The sequence below is a fragment of the Mandrillus leucophaeus genome, unplaced genomic scaffold, assembly GCF_000951045.1.
Source record: "Mandrillus leucophaeus isolate KB7577 unplaced genomic scaffold, Mleu.le_1.0 Scaffold485, whole genome shotgun sequence".
NCBI lineage: Eukaryota > Metazoa > Chordata > Mammalia > Primates > Cercopithecidae > Mandrillus > Mandrillus leucophaeus.
This window is the reverse complement of record NW_012105198.1, coordinates 2,166,974-2,184,918: the sequence shown is the minus strand read 5'-3', so window position 1 is coordinate 2,184,918 and position 17,945 is coordinate 2,166,974. Positions and strand designations below refer to the sequence as shown.

General features: G+C 41.0%; 1 protein-coding gene and 1 long non-coding RNA gene across 4 annotated transcripts in view; one reads left to right on the top strand and one right to left on the bottom strand.

Annotated features, from left to right (window-relative positions):
- Positions 1-17,945, bottom strand: part of PDZRN3 (PDZ domain containing ring finger 3) — a 224,759-nt gene that overhangs the window by 125,968 nt on the left and 80,846 nt on the right. The gene's annotated exons all lie outside the window — the stretch shown is intronic.
- LOC105550450 overlaps positions 12,948-17,945 on the top strand; it is a 46,923-nt gene continuing 41,925 nt past the window's right edge. Inside the window, exon 1 of the long non-coding RNA XR_001007721.1 lies at positions 12,948-13,268. This is a non-coding gene — a long non-coding RNA (uncharacterized LOC105550450). The remainder of the gene's footprint in view (positions 13,269-17,945) is intronic.

Sequence of the window (17,945 nt, the reverse complement as noted above, 5' to 3'; positions counted from 1 at the left end):
TATATATATATGCATGCAGCTATTACCAGCCCTGTTCCCACTCTTCACAATAGGCTTGGCTATCGACTAGAAATGTAGTTCAAAAAACCTCTCTTCCCCCGCACATGCTGGACACCCTTGCTGAGCGGCAGCCACCTCCATACAACCCCTCCCACAGCCTTGCCTTCAACAAGGAGCAAGGCCTCAGCAGAGTCATCTTCAAGGAAAACCTCCCTCCCGCTTTGGTCCTCAGAGCTTCGTGCATAAACTCAGTCCTGTTCTTCAGAAATCTGGAAACAGCAGCGGAGACATAAAGGAAAACCCTGGGAGTGAAAGAAGAAAAGTCAACCAAAGTTTCTCCTTGCAGAATTCTGTCATCGTAATGGCCAAATTCACCTTGAAGCAATGCAACAGATGACGGTGCCTCCAACTGGGACCGGCCGTGCAGCTCCTCAGGCAGGAGACGATCAGTGACTTAAGGGACCACTAGGGGGCGATTTAGGAGAGAACAGTTTTCTCTCCTTAAGAAAGATAAGCCAGGAAGCCTTAATTTCCAACCTTAAGTCACTGGAGGGTACTAGCTCCCAGGTAAATCCTGTTTTTAATTTTAACTATAAATGTAAACAGGGCCTTTCATTTTAACTTCTCCGGAAATGTAAACGTGCAGGACTTTCTGAAAGAGATATGTGAAAAGGCAGGGTATGGCACACGAAATTGATACATTGGAAAATAAATATTTTTTCTTTCCCCTGTCCACTTCCCTAGCCATAACCAAGGCCTTCTCATACAAAAACCAAAAAAGAAAAATAAACCTCTGGCAACAGAGCCCCTAGTGTCCCTTTGAGGTTCTATTTATATATTATGCCTATGGTTTATACAGACAGGCCTAAAACCTTTTTGCAGCAGCAAAGACAATTTCCCCCACCCAGGCTCGCAGCATTTATCTGTAAGCCTCACGTGGCAATTAGTTACTTACTGTGTAGTGAGGGCCCTGGTGTTGGTGTTTAACTCTCCTAAGCTGCCTCAAATCCTTTGTGGAAGGAGGCAAGATATAAATAATAATTTTTAAAACACACAGGCTTACTCTGTTATTTCCATTTCTTATGTGTTTTGACTCTTCCTTTTTTATTTTCCAAGCCCCCTGTGAGGAAGTGACTTTGCCCTCATAATCACATTGGAAACCAGCCACCCGGGAATGGGATGGTCTCTGGGCAACACGCTCACTAAGCATCTACCACGCAACAGGCACAGGACAGGGCGGATTCAGGAGGACACAGACCCACGCGGTCTCTGCCCTTATACGATTAGGTGCAGGAATGGGACCTCTGTTTGTCTCCTAATTTCTCCAACATGTGGGAAATAGACTGATCATTTCATCTCCCTTGGCTCAGTTTCCTCTTCTATAAAAACAAGGTCATTGAATGAGATGGTGGCTAATGTCCCTTCTGGATCTCCCAGAATGGCTCAAAGGGGTGTTCCCTCAGTACTCAACTAACTTACTGATAAACTAGGCTTTCAGTCTTGGAGGGCAAGAAGTATCTCTCACCCGAGATCCCGCAGGAAAGTCACAGCAAAATTTAAGTTTAAATTGGAGATTCAGGCTTTTAGGCCTTTCCAAGGAAAACAGCCTCTTCTCTTACTGCCTAAGTAACTCCTAGCAGTAACTTTCAACTCTGATTGAAAAATCAATTCTTGCCCAAAGACGCCTGAGTAAATACCAAACAGACAACTTCCTGCCTTGAATCTTGGCACGGGCGGGCGGCTCTTCTCTGTGACTTCCCTGAAAACCCACTGCAAATGTTTCCACCTGGGGAAATCAGGGGCCAGGGCCTCCAGCCACCCTTTCCTTGAAAGCAACCGTTGCAAATGTTTTGAAAACAACGGATTATCTTTAAAGAAGCAGCAACAACAGAAAGCCATTTGTTTCTTCTACCATGACTGATTCATTTGTGGTACACTGGAGGTTGGGGGTGGAGGAGGAGAGGCCCTCAAACAAATGTTTCCTATCAGAGGCAAGTATTTTGATAATTAGGAAAATACCAAATAGATTTGCAACCAGCTTGGTAAACTACTTAGCTTGAGGATTCAACAGGATCCCTACTGCACGCTTTCTGCCTCCTGTAGCTAACTCTGTCCATTTTTGTGTCACGTAATTCTTCAGCCAGAACTCAAGCACGACCGTAATAAATACAGTTCACGGGTATGTAAAACTAGTGCTCCTTATGTACGACCTTTTACGTCTGGTCTTGCCTGGAAACTGGTGGCTCCATTTCTAGATCTCTACCTGAGAGGAAACCCTAGCACATATACATGCACAAGGAAAAAGAGGTCTAAGAAGGCTCGCAGCACCATTGCTTGGAAAAGCAAAAAAACCTGCAGTCTAAATGTCCCGTAATAGGGGAATGAATAAAGCATGTGCTCTATGCCAGTGAAGAGGCCTGAGTCAGAAGGCCATTTAAAAGACCACATAAGCACAAAATACAGAAGGAAAGAACACATAACATTCACAGAGATTGACCCCTGCAGTGGGGAGGAGGTAGATCCAAGGACAGTTTTAATTACATATGTATAGTCATCTCCCCCTTATCCTCTAGGGATATATTGCCCAGGGCCCAAATGCATGCCTGAAACCATAGATGGTACCAAATCCTACATATACTACATTTTTTCCCTACACATAAATACATATGATAAAGTTTAATCTATAAATTAGGCACAGTAAGAGATTAACAATAAAATAGACCAATTAAAAATATACTGTAATAAAAGTTATATACGCATGTAGTCTCTTTCTCAAAATACCTTATGATAGGTACTATACTTGTCTATTTTCAGACCATGGTTGACCACAGGTAGCTGCAATCTTGGACACAGAAACTGTGGCTAAGCGGGGACCACTGAAATACTCTACAGTTCTAACATGAAAATATGAAGGAAAAATACTCAAATATCACTTTTCAACATATACAGAGGGAGAAAACAAAACACTGAAGGCAGAGGCGGCAAAATGTTACCAGTGCTTACTTTTTTATGGCAGAAATATGGGTGACTTCATTTCTCTTTCATGCTTTTCTCTATTTTTCACCCCTCTCTGACCCCCAATAAAAAAAAAAAATTAAGCAAGCCTGTATCCCAACTGGTCTCTGAGACTCTCACCATCAGGGAAAGTGAAGTCTACTGAAGAAGCCTCCAGCCAATGCAAAAACAGAAAGGCCCAAGCAGGAAGCAGGGCGACTCTCTTAGCTCTTTGTTGTCCATGCTAGAAAAATGGTCATCCTTTATAAAACACCTCTACTCCAGCCCTGGGTGTCGGCTGGGCCCCCCGTCTGCATCCTCTAGAGCTGGGTTTCCAGGGGGTGAATCTGGTGGGATTTCACATGTGGTTTTGCTTGTGCATTTGGACACTGTTTGTGGGACAAGCTTTTCCCTTCTTATTTTCCGACTGCTCCTAGAGATGATTTGCTGCACGCCTCCCCCTACAATCCCATCTCGGAGCCCTCATTGCGAACAGATCTGGGGATGGAGGCAGATAATGGCAGCGTTTCTCACTGCCCTGAAGTACAGTCCACCACGCCAGCAGACAAAGCGGGGCATGTTGTAAAAAGCAGTTCTGCTGGCAAACAGCTAACAAATCCATGTATTTGCAACCAAGGATTGGCGGCTGCATCTAAAACAGACACCTCATTGTGCTTGGTTTAAAAGGAGCCCTTGGAAGCAGGGCCTTTCAGGCTGACAGTTAAATCACAACGGCCCGTATTTACATGAACGGCTTCCAACCGTCTGGGCGAATACACAATATTTCCATTTCACAGAAACCAGGGATGGTGACAACACAGAAGTCAGAGTGGCCAGAAAGTAAACCTCTGATTGGTACGAATGTGTTTAAGCAGCAGAACTTATACACGTATATACCTGCAGAAGTTAACACGCTCCTTCGGTAAGCAAGTTTGTTGTTGTTAATTCCGTGACAAATGTAACAGATCAGCATACACACACCTAGGTGTCTCAAGAAGGCTTTCTACTCATTAAATCAAGTGTGTTCCTGTGAGTGCTTTCAGTCATTCCGGCATTAGCAGGGAAGCTGCGTGATTCTTCAGTTCTTATTAAAAGCTAGGAGAGCACAACTCTGTAAGCCCCTCACAGCAGCGAACCGTTCCAAATTCAGACAGGAAACACCTGGAACTCTGTGCGCCACTCGGAACACACTTTACATTTCAAAACAGATGATTCTAAATTGTTCATAAATATTTGTCTTGTTTCAATAAAACACTCTTCAACCAGTTTCATAAACCCTTGGTTCAGAAGGCTAAAACGTACACGCTACTAGGCGTCCACATTCTTTTAACATTGCATATATTTTTGTGGACAATATCCTGGAAACATAAAACCCAATGGCAGGCATTTAAGAGTGTCATATGGGAATTTCAGTTTAGTTTTTTTTTTTTTTCCGGGGAGAAGGACAACTCTCTCCTTCCATAAATAAAGCCCAAATCGCACTTGTTGTTTAAAAAAAAAAAAGTGAATTGAAATATAAATTAAACTCAAGTTTCTTTAACTTGCCTATTACAGTAAATAAGACCCAGACAGACCCTTCTGGAGGCTTAGAAAAGCATTAACATAATTGATTATTAAACCTCCAGCTATAGGATAGTCATACTGAAGGCCTTGTAGCCAAACATTCCCTCATTCTTGAACATGATGAGCCCTTTAAAATGTTTTTTAAAGCTGTTTTTAAAAAGACACTAAAATGAAAAGTAGCTTAGCTTATACACTGAAAATTAATCTTTAAAAGTCATTTCTGTACATTTTTAGTATTGTCCAGATTTTCTACCATGTACATGGCCTTGTATTGCTTTCATTTATTTTAACATATACTTTGATAAGTAGAAAAAATGGAAATGATTTACACACACACACACACAAAGAGGAAAGAATGGGGTGCCAAGCGCCAGTTCCCAGGTGCTGAGACAGGGCGTTGTGGAGGCTCCAGCCACAGCCTCAAACCCAAGCCAGCCTGCCAGGGCACTCTGAACCTAGCCCACGGACCTCCAAAGTCGAAAACAGGGCAACCCAGGCTTCCCAAGAGTTAAATGGGAAAGTGGGTCACTTTGAAGTACTGTCCAAAGATTGCTACGAGTGAGCTGCTGTTCACAGTCATCTTCTTCTTTTTAAACAGTTATAATTAAAAATTCTTCAACTGACCATAAACTTCCCACTCTGGTCTAAGAAACACCAGCACACTGCTCCTGGTAAATGAAGATTAGGCATGGCGGTGATAAGAGATTGCATAGAGGCTCTTCGGTCGTTAGAGGTAACGGTCGTTAGAGGTAATGATAAACTAATTCTGAATACATCAGGCAGCAGATGCTCAGCCCTAGGTTAATGATTAACGAGCTGGACCCTGGCCAGTTAAGAAGTTGTTTAACCAACACCCTTGAGAATCAAACCTGTTAACATTCACTCGTCCCTAACTACAGTCACTGTTTTCTCTCTCTACACTAACTACACTGCAAGTAAGTTTTCATCTTTCCCTGCCTCAAACCAAGAATTTAACATGGAGGTCCCGAACTAAGATCTAAGCATAAAGCTCATTCAATTTTCTAATACTTTTGAACCTTTACTGAACCAATCAAAGAAATATTGCTCTCCCACTAGACTAAAATATTCTGACCCACAGTTGAATGGTAATTGGTAATAGCTTAGTTTGTTGTTCTTGGATGAATTTTTATTGTACCTGAAAAGAGACACCCACAAAATTTAAGTGCATTGATGAAATTATACTTCAGAGATGACAAAATAGAAGAATCTCATTTGTTTCTATATATAAACCTATGTCCTTCTAGTTGGTACATTCACAGATAGGATATTTAAGGGTCACGCTACCACTGTCAAACAAAATAAAACCATTTAGAGACATTTAATCTAATTTTAGGAACAATGCATTTGAGGAAGGTGATTAGTAATGCAAATGTAAAATTACCTTTGGTTGGGATAAGCAAGACAAACAAAGGATACTTAGAAGTACTTGTGTTGTCTTCAGGATTAGGGAATGCTGCTTTGATCATGTGGAAAGGAAGATAGAAAACTAAGATTGAAAAGCTGGGTCTCTAAGGTAGGAGGTCTGGGATCTGTTTATTCTACTTAGTTCAAGTTGGAATTAATGCTGTTAAACATTTGGGAAGACCCTAAACTACGCTTCAGGGTTAGGGCAGTTCTGAGGCAGATGGATGAATTACACAAATGGACTATAATGTGTAATCTGTGCATGTGTGTAACAATAAAATACAGTTCTATCAAGATTTTGGTTGAGAAAAGATAATGATAAAAGGGTTGGGCTGGAAGACTGGGTGGAGGAAGGAGAGTGGTACTTAGGGTTTACTTACATCTTATCTAGGCAACTTTTCTGGTCTTGATTTGGGGTATAAGGGCCCTGAATACACAAATATACTTAAATTCCTACATTTTCAGTAAATATATGACATAAGAAATTTCAACCAATAGGTCTGAATCTTCTATATTTTGCATGTCTCATCAGGCACCTAACCAACGGTTGAGGGCTGATCTTCTGATTTGCCTTCCTGGTTGACCAGTGCTGGTTCTGTAACCCAATTAACTATCAGAATTCCAAGCAATGAACTATCTAAGCTTGCTGGTTTCATCCTGGTGGAAATGAATATAATCTTGAGCTAAAATTTTACAGTTGTGGTCCAACAATGACAGATACCAACAAAGGCTTACTATGTTCCAGGTACAAAGATAAGCATTTCACCTGCATAATCTCATTTAGCACTTAACAGTTCTGTACTGGAGATATTATCTATAAACCCATTTTACAGATGAGGAAACAAACTCAGCTAGATTACAAAGTGAGAAAGCAATGGAAGCCATATCTAAATCTAGTATTTCTGACTATAAAGCAAAATCCCCCTATACTGTTTTCTAACATGAATAACCACTTCCATCCCAATAATTTACCTCTACAGATTCATTGGTGGTACAGAAACAAAGGGCTCCAAGGACACAAAAGCCTAGGTGTCCTTTTCTAACTAGGTAATTGGGTGAGAGCCTCCTTTTCCACCAAAAATCAGCCCTGCTTAAACACCTAGAAATAAATGTGCTTCTCTCCCAACTCCAAAAAGTTCCTATAAGGAAATGACCTCATCCACACATTACAGAATCTCTATTTCAAATGTAACTCCACCCAGTATTTTTTAAAGATGGATTTCCACAGAAAAGCAGAGCCCAGTGTATATCTAGATCATACTCTGGAAATCAGCTCTCAGCTCCATTTTTTCCTTTCCAAAAGCATAGCTCTGGACAATGATATTGCAGAGATGAAATCAAGACTTACAGCTAAATTTTGTTATCTATAACTGTTAGAACCATTTTCACATGGATTTCAATCAAATTTTAAGTAAATAATGCATGGGTGAGAAGTCCTTTTAAAAAGCATAAAATAAAAACAAGACACAACCAGTCCTATGCACATACTTAAAACAATAGTCCCCAAAGTTTAACTACTGCTCATTTTTAATGTGTCCATTCAGATAAAAGCATATACCAGTATAGAGATCTCATTTAAAGAAATAACTTCTATAAATGCTTGCCACAAAGTTTGAAGATCTGTCCAAATAAGGGTTTGGAGCTCTACTTCATTCTTTTTAATAGGGCTTCCTGCTGTGTAGATGTATTGTTATTTAACATTTATCTTGTTTCTAATTTGGGAAGAAGGGATATATTGTTGTGGTGTGGGTTTTCCACTGCATAATGTTACAAGTAGTATTCTTGTGTGCATGTATGTGTGCCTGTATACATACATATCTTGGCATACTCTTTTGTGATTACATCCACAATATAGATGATGGAATTTATTACCCAGACAGAACGAACATTTTAATTTTAATGATATTGCCAAAAGCTGAACCAATGTAAACTCCCACCAACAGTTTATGAGTGCTTATGTCAACACACCCATCAATGTTGCCTATTATCCGACCATTACATCTTTGCCAACATCATTTGGTTGTGCATTTTCTTAATTATGAATGAAGTTGAGTACATTTTCACATGTTTATTGATTATATTCTTAGCTTACTTTTCTATTGGGTAGTGTGTCTTTTTCCTTGACAGGTAGAAAAACGTTAAAAAAGGAGAAAATTAGCCCTTCATCTGCTCTTACCAGTTTGTTATTTTTTTTTTTTTGCCATATGTAAGTTTTAAATTTTTATATAGTCAAATGACCAATCTTTTTCTTTATGGTTTCTGGGTAGGCTGGATAAAAAATAGAATTAGATTCAGACCTATAAATAGGTACCCATGAAAAATGTAAAAACAACCCTGGCCAAAATTATCCTCAAGTTCTGACATTTAAAACAAACACTCCAGAAAACGTTTACACGTGTTACAGGACACGGAGTCCTGGACACCTGCCCAAAGCTTCTACAGATCCATTTATGGTCTTGGTCTGGTGCTGGCTGTGCTCATGTGCCGACGGAATGGGCTATGAAGAGCTTTTCGGGTCAAGGCAAACACTACAATGGAAAATGAGGACAAGGCGCTGTGCGGGGTTATCACAGCCATGCTGAGGTTTTGGTGGCCCTCCTCAATCCCGGTAACCCAAATCCCATCACTACAGGGAGAATACAAAGTGCTTATTTCACTTCCTATCTGGGGAGAGTACTCGTGGTCTACCACCAAGGGCATGCTGAAACAGTCCGAACATCTGAAAGGAGGTATGTGTGCGTTTACCCTATCACAGGTGGCCACATGTGGAAGGATGAAAAGGTGATACAGTGGAAAGATCCACGCTTAAATTCCGGATCCTCCATTTCCTAGCCTTGTAACTTTGGCTAACTTGGTTAACCTGTATAATTTATACATGTGACTAACTTTTGGCAAGTTAGAATACAATTCAGAACAAATCACAGTCTCTTTTACATTTATAAGCCTAATTTGCCAAGGATTTTCCAAACAGGTCTTCTTTCTATGTGACAAAAGCTATATTGGTCATGTTTCTATGTGAAACAGCTCTCAACACAACATTGCATAATTATTGAGAGCTCTTTGGCACCTAAAATTTACTTACAGAAGAATAGATACTAAGTAAACAAAAGCCCTCAAAGTTAATATCACAGTGAGGCTTAGGCCCGAAAGGATGCTAAGAGATTCTTTAAAAGGCTGAATGAAATGTACACAAGAGAATATTCTCAAAATGGCAGACAGGAAACTAGAGGATATTTGTAGAATCTGTAGCAATGGCAACCAAAATATTCAGTATGCCATATAGTTGAATCCATATCTGTAATTTACACATCTGCTTTGAAAATGGCTTCATATTTTGCAAGCCAGATGTTGTAGAGTTTCTGTAATGTATAATACTTTGGTAGTATGTTTTGCACACTAAAATATTTTCCAGCATCAAAATTATAAATGGGTTAAGACAAAAACAGCTGACCTCACGTGGACGACTAAAATAAGTTTCTTTGATGTGGGATACCATGCAGATAGGGCAACTATAACTATTAAGTCCTTCAGGTCAAAGCAAAGAATACACATTAAGTCTTTCGAGTCAAAGCAAAGAATACACATAACTGGAGATGAAAAGAGTATGACCATCCTCAAAAAATTAAAAATAGAAGTACCATATGATTCAGCAACTCCACTTGTGGGTATATACCCAAAAGAATGGAAAGCAGGGTCTTGAAGAGATATTTGTATGCCCACATTCATAGTGGCGTTATTCACAATAGTCCAAAGGTAGAAGCAACCCAAGTGTTCATTTAGTGGATGAATGGATAAACAAAATGTGATATACAATGTCATATTATTTAGCCTTAAAAAGAAAGGAAATTCTGATACATGCTACAACATGGAAGAACGTTGAGGACTTTATACTAAGTGAAATAAGCCAGTCATAAAAAGACAAATCCTGTGTGATACCAACTAGGCGGTATCTACAGGAGTCAAATTCAAGTGGCAGGAAGGAGAATGGTGGTTGCCATGGGCTGGGGGAAGGGAAAATAGGTAATTATTGTTTAACAGACACTGTTTTGGTTTGAGATGATAAAAAACTCAGGACATGGATAATGGCAAAGGTTGTACAATGATATGAATGTACTTAATGCCACTGAATTGTATACTTAAAAATGGTTAAGGTAGTACATTTTATGTTATTTATATTTTACCACAATATTTTTTAAAAACTTAAAAAAGAAAAGACGGAGCTGTACCTAATTTCTCAGTTTGCTTGGGCTGCTATAACATAATACCATAGTCTGGGTGGCTTATAAACAACAGAAATTTATTTTCACAGTTCCAGAGGCTGAGAACTCCAAGATGAAGGCACTGGAAGATGCAGTGTCTGGTGAGGGCCTGCTTCCCAGTTCATAGATGGTGCCTTCTGTCTTCACATGGTGGAAAGGACTATGCAATTCTCTGGGGCCACCTTTACAATCACTAATCCCATTCATGAAGGCAGAGTTGTCACGGCCCAATCACTTCCCCAAAGCCCCACGTCCTAACACCATCACTGTGGAGATGGGGTTTCAACCCATAAATGTTGTGGGAGCACTAATATCCAGCCCATAGCACCCACACAGTGAGGTTCCCTGAGGAAACAGGTGACATACTTAAGAGGAATCAGGTCTACTTGCAAAGTGGGTGCAGAGGGCAAAATGTGCTTGGAAGAGGTGCAGTGAGTTCAGGAAACTTCCCTCCACAGCCACAGCCCGCATGAGACCACCTTGAAGGGAGAGACCCCAACCTCACTTTTCTACTTCACGCTGATCTCCTCCCACTGGTCACACCCACCTGGAAGCCAGGGAGCAGTGGCTGATGGAGTCCCCTGAGCAGACAGTAGGGTGGGAAAGAGTGGCTGTGAAGAGCAAGGAGATTCAGCAAAATGTATGCATGCCAGCATAAAGAGGAGGCCAGAACATACAGCTGAATGAAAAACAGCAAGCTGTGGAACAGGAGGTCCAGTATGATGTGATTCACGGTTAGGAGGAGGGGGAAATACCAGCATGAAGGCTATTTTCTACCAGCAAACTCAGAATAGAGTCTAAAAGGGATATATACCAAACTGACAGGAGTGTTAACTTCTGGGGCAAAGATGAGACAAAGAAGGAACTTTAGACTAATCTGTAGTGTTTCAAATTCTTCCGCGAGGAATGTGTTTGTGGGCTTCGTGGAGAGTTCAATATTAATTTAAAAAGAGTAAGTAAAATCATTAATTGTTTCTATAAAATGGAGATACCTCCAGCTTTTGCAAAATCGGGTTAGGCAGCCCATGTCCAGGCATGTCCTGGAAGCCCTAAGTGAGTAAAGAGTCGTAACAGAAAAAACATCAAGTAATGTCAAGCTCTGGCTATACCAGTGGTTCTCAAAGTGTGTTCCCCAGATCAGCAGCATCACATCACCCGGGAACGTGATAGGAAGGCAGATTATCATACCTGACCCCAGAACTACGGATTCAGAAACCCTGGGATTGTCTACCAGGGAGAGGGTCATATGTGAAGTGGTGGGACAGGAGTCTAAGGCCAAGCATTGCTAGACCTTATGGGCCAGAGCTGCCACAGACAGCAGTACAGGCTGTACAATGCTCCTACAACTGTAGGAGGTGTTCTTCACAGACTATGATGAGAATGGTGTTCCTTGGGGTGGCGCAGTGCAAAACCTGTATCCCATACCTGTCAGCCCTTAAAGCAGTGGGGAACACAGAAGAGTATTAAGCAGGCAGATGACATCATCAGGTTTGCATATGGAAAGACACCCCTGGCACTCTGCTTAGAGAAGAAAGAGGTAACAGAGAGCTACATCCAACTGCTTTGTCTCCTATATACCTTTGGGGCTGCTAATTAGCTAGGTCAAGAGCAAACTAGGCCGGGTGTGGTGGCTCACACCTGTAATACCAGCACTTTGGGAGGCTGAGGTGGGAGGACTGTTTGAGCCTAGGAGTTCAAGAGGAGCCTGGGCAACATGGTGAGGCCTTGTCTCTACCAAAAATGAAAAAACAGTTGGGTGTGGTGGCGTGCGCCTGTGTTCCCAGCAACTTGGGAGGCTGAGGCAGGAGGATGGCTTAAGCCCGGGAAGTTAAGGCTATAGTGAGCCAAGATTCCACCACTACATGTTCCCATCTGGCCAACAGAGCAAGACCCTGTGACAACAACAACAACAAAAAGAGTGAACTAAAAGTAAAAGACTCTTTGAATGGAATCCAAGTTGTCTTAACAGCCCAACCCTGAATCCAGGCCTCCAGATACTTGGGTCTTAATTAGCAGAGGGGTGGGAAAAGGAAAAAGGAGGACAATGAAAGACTCCCAAGTCCGACATTACATGCATGTCTGTACACACACAAGCACACACACAGAGAAAAAAATGAAGGCGGGGTGGGGGGAGCAGGGGCAAGCAGGTGTTGATGAGGAAGAGGTGAGCACCTTGGGCAGGTAGTTTGAGGAAGAAACCTGAAGCTGGGGGCAGGTCTGACTGGCAATACTGATTCAAAAGCCATCAGCACCCAGATGGTAATACAAGCAAGGATAAGATCATTCAAGGTGTGTGTAAACACTGGAAAATCAGTGGGCTGAGGCCAGAGCCCTAGAGAACCTCTATATTTAAGAACAGGAGCTAGCGAAGGAACGTGTTGCACATGGCTTGGAAGCTAGGCAGCTGGAAAAGGCCAGCAGGAATACAACCAAAGAACTCTTGGCATGGCAGAGCCCAGGATTTAATTCAAGTGAGACGTGTCAGCAAGAGAAAAAGGAGGAGACAAGCGCGGGGAAGTGCTGCCAATGTATGTTTTCCCTCAGGAGCACTGGGCTGCCAGTGGACTCTTTAAACGGGTCGGTGTGCGTGCCACTCTGTCAGCACCCCTCCTCTGCTCAGCCTGCAGAAAGACTTCATGCTATGGACATCTTTTCTGGGGCCAGTGCACAGCCCTCCAGTCCCCCATTAACTCTCATTTTGAGGAGCTGAGATCAGCTGAGGAAAGCTTCGCCAAGCTTCAGAGCATCAAAATGTGCATTTGGGAGGGGTAGGCAGGCAGATGGCGCCAGATTAAAAAGATGCTGGGCTCGCTCGCTGCTCTGAGGTCTCTGAATTGCCTCCAGCACGGCAGTGTGGAATCAGGAACTCCATCATATGACCTAAAAACTTGTGAGTCTCTCCAAAAAGACTTAGCTTGCTACAAGATACTGAAGGGGATTGAGATGCACTTCCAGAGGTCCTGAGATTCTAGAAGCCCAGCATCCACCAGATGCCTGCTGAAGCTGATGGCTGCTGCACACTCTGCTGTAAGTCTAAAGCATTTTGCATATTGCATTGTAATTGCTTTTTTTTTTTAACCTCTTCCACCCTACAACGCCTCTTCAAGTAGACTGCAGAACCTCTAGACAAAAATTTGTCTTGTCTCTGTATCTTTCCTGCCCAAATTGGGACTGTCACGCAGTAGCAGGCCCTCAGAAATGTTTGTTAAATACCTGTTGTCATGGGGAAGGACGATTTGTAGAAGCAGTGGTTGCATGCACCTCTCCCTCTCTGTTTTGTCGAAGTTCTAAGACTTCAGTGTAGTGAGCAGGGTTGACAAACTACAGCCTGTGAGCCAATCTGGCCCATGGGCTGTTTCTGTAAGGCTTATAGGGTTTTCAGTGGTTGAAATAATAATATTTTATGATGTGAAAATTATATGAAATTCAAATTTCACTGTTCATAAATCAAGTTTTATTGAAACACAGACACACCCATTCACTTTCATCTTGTCGACGGCTGCTTTCATGCCATGTCAGTAGTGTTGAGTAGTTCCGACAGAGATAGCATAACCCACAAAGTCTAAAATATTGACTCACTGGCCCTTTAAAGAAGTATGCTGGCCCCTGATCGACAGCAACACTAAATGTGGAGATATACAGGAGATATACATCCAAATATGATCTTCCTCACAAGTGGAATTCTTTTTAATTTAACTTTTAGACTTTCCAGTTACTGACATAAAAATGAGAGACATTTTAACTTACCTTGGGGGCATAAGCATCAAAACATGGTAGTGTTGTAAAGTGAGCAGGCTGTGCACTCCTCAGAAGGGTCTGCATTTATCACCATGCTATGACAATGTCTAACAAGTTACTTACGTTCTAGGCCTTAGTCTCCTTGGCAGTAAAAGGTGCACAATAGTAAGACTTCAGAAATTTGATGTGAGAATTAAATACACTGAGTTTTTAACCTCTTAACCTGGTATCTGACCTCCTGGGAGCACCTGATAAATGGAACTACAATAATTTTCCTCTTTGTTTTTGGAGGAATATTTCACTTTACAGAAGATTTGTTCTTGGCCTCCCAAAGTGCTGGGATTATAGCCATAAGCCACCATGCCTGGTCAAAAGGAAGAGATATTTGAAAGAGAGAAACAATTCTCATTATTTAGAGATGACATAATTTGGTCTTTAATAGTTGTACCTAACATGAATTACTTGTATCAGTCTGCAGTTTTTATGTTTTATGACAAAATTGGAATTACTACTCTAGGACACAGCTGTTAACTATTAATTCACTCAAACCTCGATGATGTGTGTATAAATGGAAAGTTATGACAGCACAGGATGTTCTAGCCAATGAAATATGACAAGAAAAAGACAATAAAAGGAGAGTTTTTTTGTTTGTTTGTTTTGTTTTTTTGAGATGGAGTCTTGCTCTGTCGCCCAGGCTGGAGTGCAGTGGCACAATCTTGGCTCACTGCAACCTCCACCTCCCTGGTTGAAGTGATTCTCCTGCCTTGGCCTCCTGAGTAGCTGGGACTATAGGCATGCACCACCACACCCAGCTATTTTTTGTACTTTTAGTAGAGATGGGATTTCACTATGTTGGCCGGGCTGGTCTAAAATTCCTGACCTCAGGTGATCCACTCACCTTGGGCTCCCAAAGTGCTGGAATTATAGGCATAAGCCACCATGCCGGGCCAAAAGGGAGAGATATTTGAAAGAGAGAAACAATTCTCGTTATTTAGAGATGACATAATGGACTACCTTAAGAAACTTTAGAATAAATTATAATACCATTTATTTAAATAGTCACAAATTACAATAGCTATGTATGTATGTACACATATTAATATATACACATACATACAAATACACACATTTATGCACATAAAATATCAAACAACAAAAGCATTGTATAGTGATTCTCTACAGGAAGAAAAAAACAATGTTTTACTGAGGGTCACAAGGAAAGTTATGAAAGACTATGAATTACAGCACTTCAAATAAGTGAAAAATATGACCACAAAAACAGAACAGTTGGTTAAAGGCCTGAAGAAAAATATGGTGGCACAACTACAGGGATGGAAGGGCTTCAGAAGACAAGCATCAACCTCAGTGTTACACAGCAGGAAAGCAGACAGCCCTCCCATTGCTCAGATGTCCTTGGCCACTGCTTTCTGGAAGCTGCATTCATTTAGGAATGAACAGATGCGACTGGCAGAAAGGAGGCAGAAGGCTTTTCAAAAAGCAGCAGGAAATGAACAAGTAGAGAACGCATTCACTGAGACCCTGGCAAAGGATCCAAAGAGTTCTGTAAAAGGAGTTCAGAGCCTGGGAGTCAATTTATTGGATTTGCAAAAATCAGTAATGGATAGTTTCAGTGAAATGAAATATTTCTTACAAGCAGATACCACAGGGCATGCTTACACTTCCCCAGGACCTCTCCCTTCACAAGGTCCTGTATTCTGGGTATTTGGGAAACATTTGGACTTTTACTATTTAATATAGAGCCCTGCGAAAAGGAAGCCATGGCAAGATACCATCATCCTTTTTAATAGTCAAGGCTGTAAATATATCAAAGAATTTTGGAGACTAGCAGACAATCTAGCTGCAAACTTAAAACAAGTTGAGGCTTAATTTACGTGAAGTAAAATACAAAACTCCTTTCTCCTAAAGATATTCATAGTAAGTCTTTAAAAAAGCTTAAAAACCACAGTGATGCATATTACCACCAGCCATCTGAAGGAAATCACAGGGAGATTTCAAGTTCCCTCTGAGTAACAAATTAGCCTCTCTGAACAGATCAAGTTCAAGTTCGGAAAAAAACAGCGACCTCTGAAAGCACAGGCTTTGACTGCTGTGGGCCACTCATCACAGGCTGCCTGTACTGCAAGCGGCATGGTCAGGTGTGCCCTTGGAGATCAGAAAGCCTTTTTATTAAAAATGAAAGAGAACTTGGTTTTCTCTTGCTGCTTTGATGTGAGATCAACAATTTCTAATAAAAGAGATTTTTTTTTTTTCCCTAGACAGGGCTACAGACCAGAAATCTATGTTTAAAAGGGCATGTTTTCATTGGCAAGCTCCAGTTTAATTAATTTCGATTTATAAAGGAGTAGCAAAGGTTAGTGACATTGTTACCCAGGCATGCAAATTAAAAGTGAACATAATCCTAGTTTAAATTTTGGGAAAATATTCAGTGTGTCTCAGGAGGTGAAACATACCACAGAAGCACATGAAAGATGGAAGATAATATATGAAAATCATAGATATGATAAATTATATATTATAAATATATTTATAATGAAATATATGTATTTATATAAATAAAATTATATATATAATCTATATAATTTTTAAAATATTGCCTCCTATGGCAGAGTCAAAAGGTATGGGTAGGTACTAGAAGAAAGGTTTTTCATAAAATCTTTTTTGGTGGTTTCCATGATGTGGCTCTGTTAAAAGCAAAGCAAATAAATTAACATTCATTAATTTTATGCATAGCATGTTTCAGCATTTATAATAACTGCTTTTTTGAGGGCTTCCTTGCTCATAGTTATAATTTTGTTAAGTCATATATATATATATGTGGAGGAATGCCATGTTTTATGAACACATGTCAGTTTCTAAGGAATCAAGCCCCATAAAAGACCACTGAGGAAATATTTGGAGGCAGAATTCAAAACTTCTCCTTCCTTCTGTTTTCCCACATTTGGGAGAAGGGAGAGGATTTGTGAAATGTGGCCACTTATAGGCATTCAAGAAAAGGCTGAATCTCTTTCATGTTCATAAATTTGAACATATGTAACAAAATAGAGAAGGCACTAAATCCAGAGAGGCAGCTGCAGAGTCCTCCTTCCAAATGATTGGGAATACGTTTTAAGCTCAAAGTATTCTGTACCAATAACCACGTGCACTCATGATGAGCAGCTACTCTATTTGAGCCCCTGGTATCCAGATTTTTCCCATTTCTAGGCTCACACATGGTGTTCCCCCTGCCAAGGCAAGGCATGTTGCTCCCTACTTTTTGCCTCCTGCATTTTCTGGGTCTCACCCCTTCAGCGAGGGCTTCCCGCATTCGCCAGTCTCACATGGTTTTTTTCCTTGCTTATTTCTCTCATCTCATCCTGTCCCTTTCCTTCATGGCACTTAGCTGTGCATTGTCTTTACGTTTGCTTCGCTTCTGTCCTTTCCCCACTGGATTGCGAGTTTCCTGAGGGCAGGGACCCTCTGTGTCAGTAGAGCCAGACATCAGGATGTCATGGTGAAAATACAGGCTTTAGAGGTAGACTGTCCGGTCCCAATCTCAGCTCTGCTGTGCACAGGCTATATGATCTCAGCAAGTTACTGAACCTCTCTGGGTGGTAGTTTCTTCATCTTAAGTGGATGTAGGGTTAATATTACCTACCTCATGTTTTTTCCATGCTTAAAATCAAAAGTGATGATGCAAGAAAAGCACTTAATATGCTCTCTGGTACATAATAAGCCCTTCGTCAAATGAGCACTATTATTATTCACCACTGTGTATCTAATGCCATCCACAGTCTCAATACTAAAAGATGCTGAATAAGTAGTCATTAAATCAATTTACTTATATATTCATAATTATATCAGACTATTCTCACACCAACCCATAAAGTATCCCCATATCCATTCCACAGATAAGGAACTAGAGAGCTGGAGACTTCTGTTTTCTAAGCCCCAGCCTCGCCAGCATAA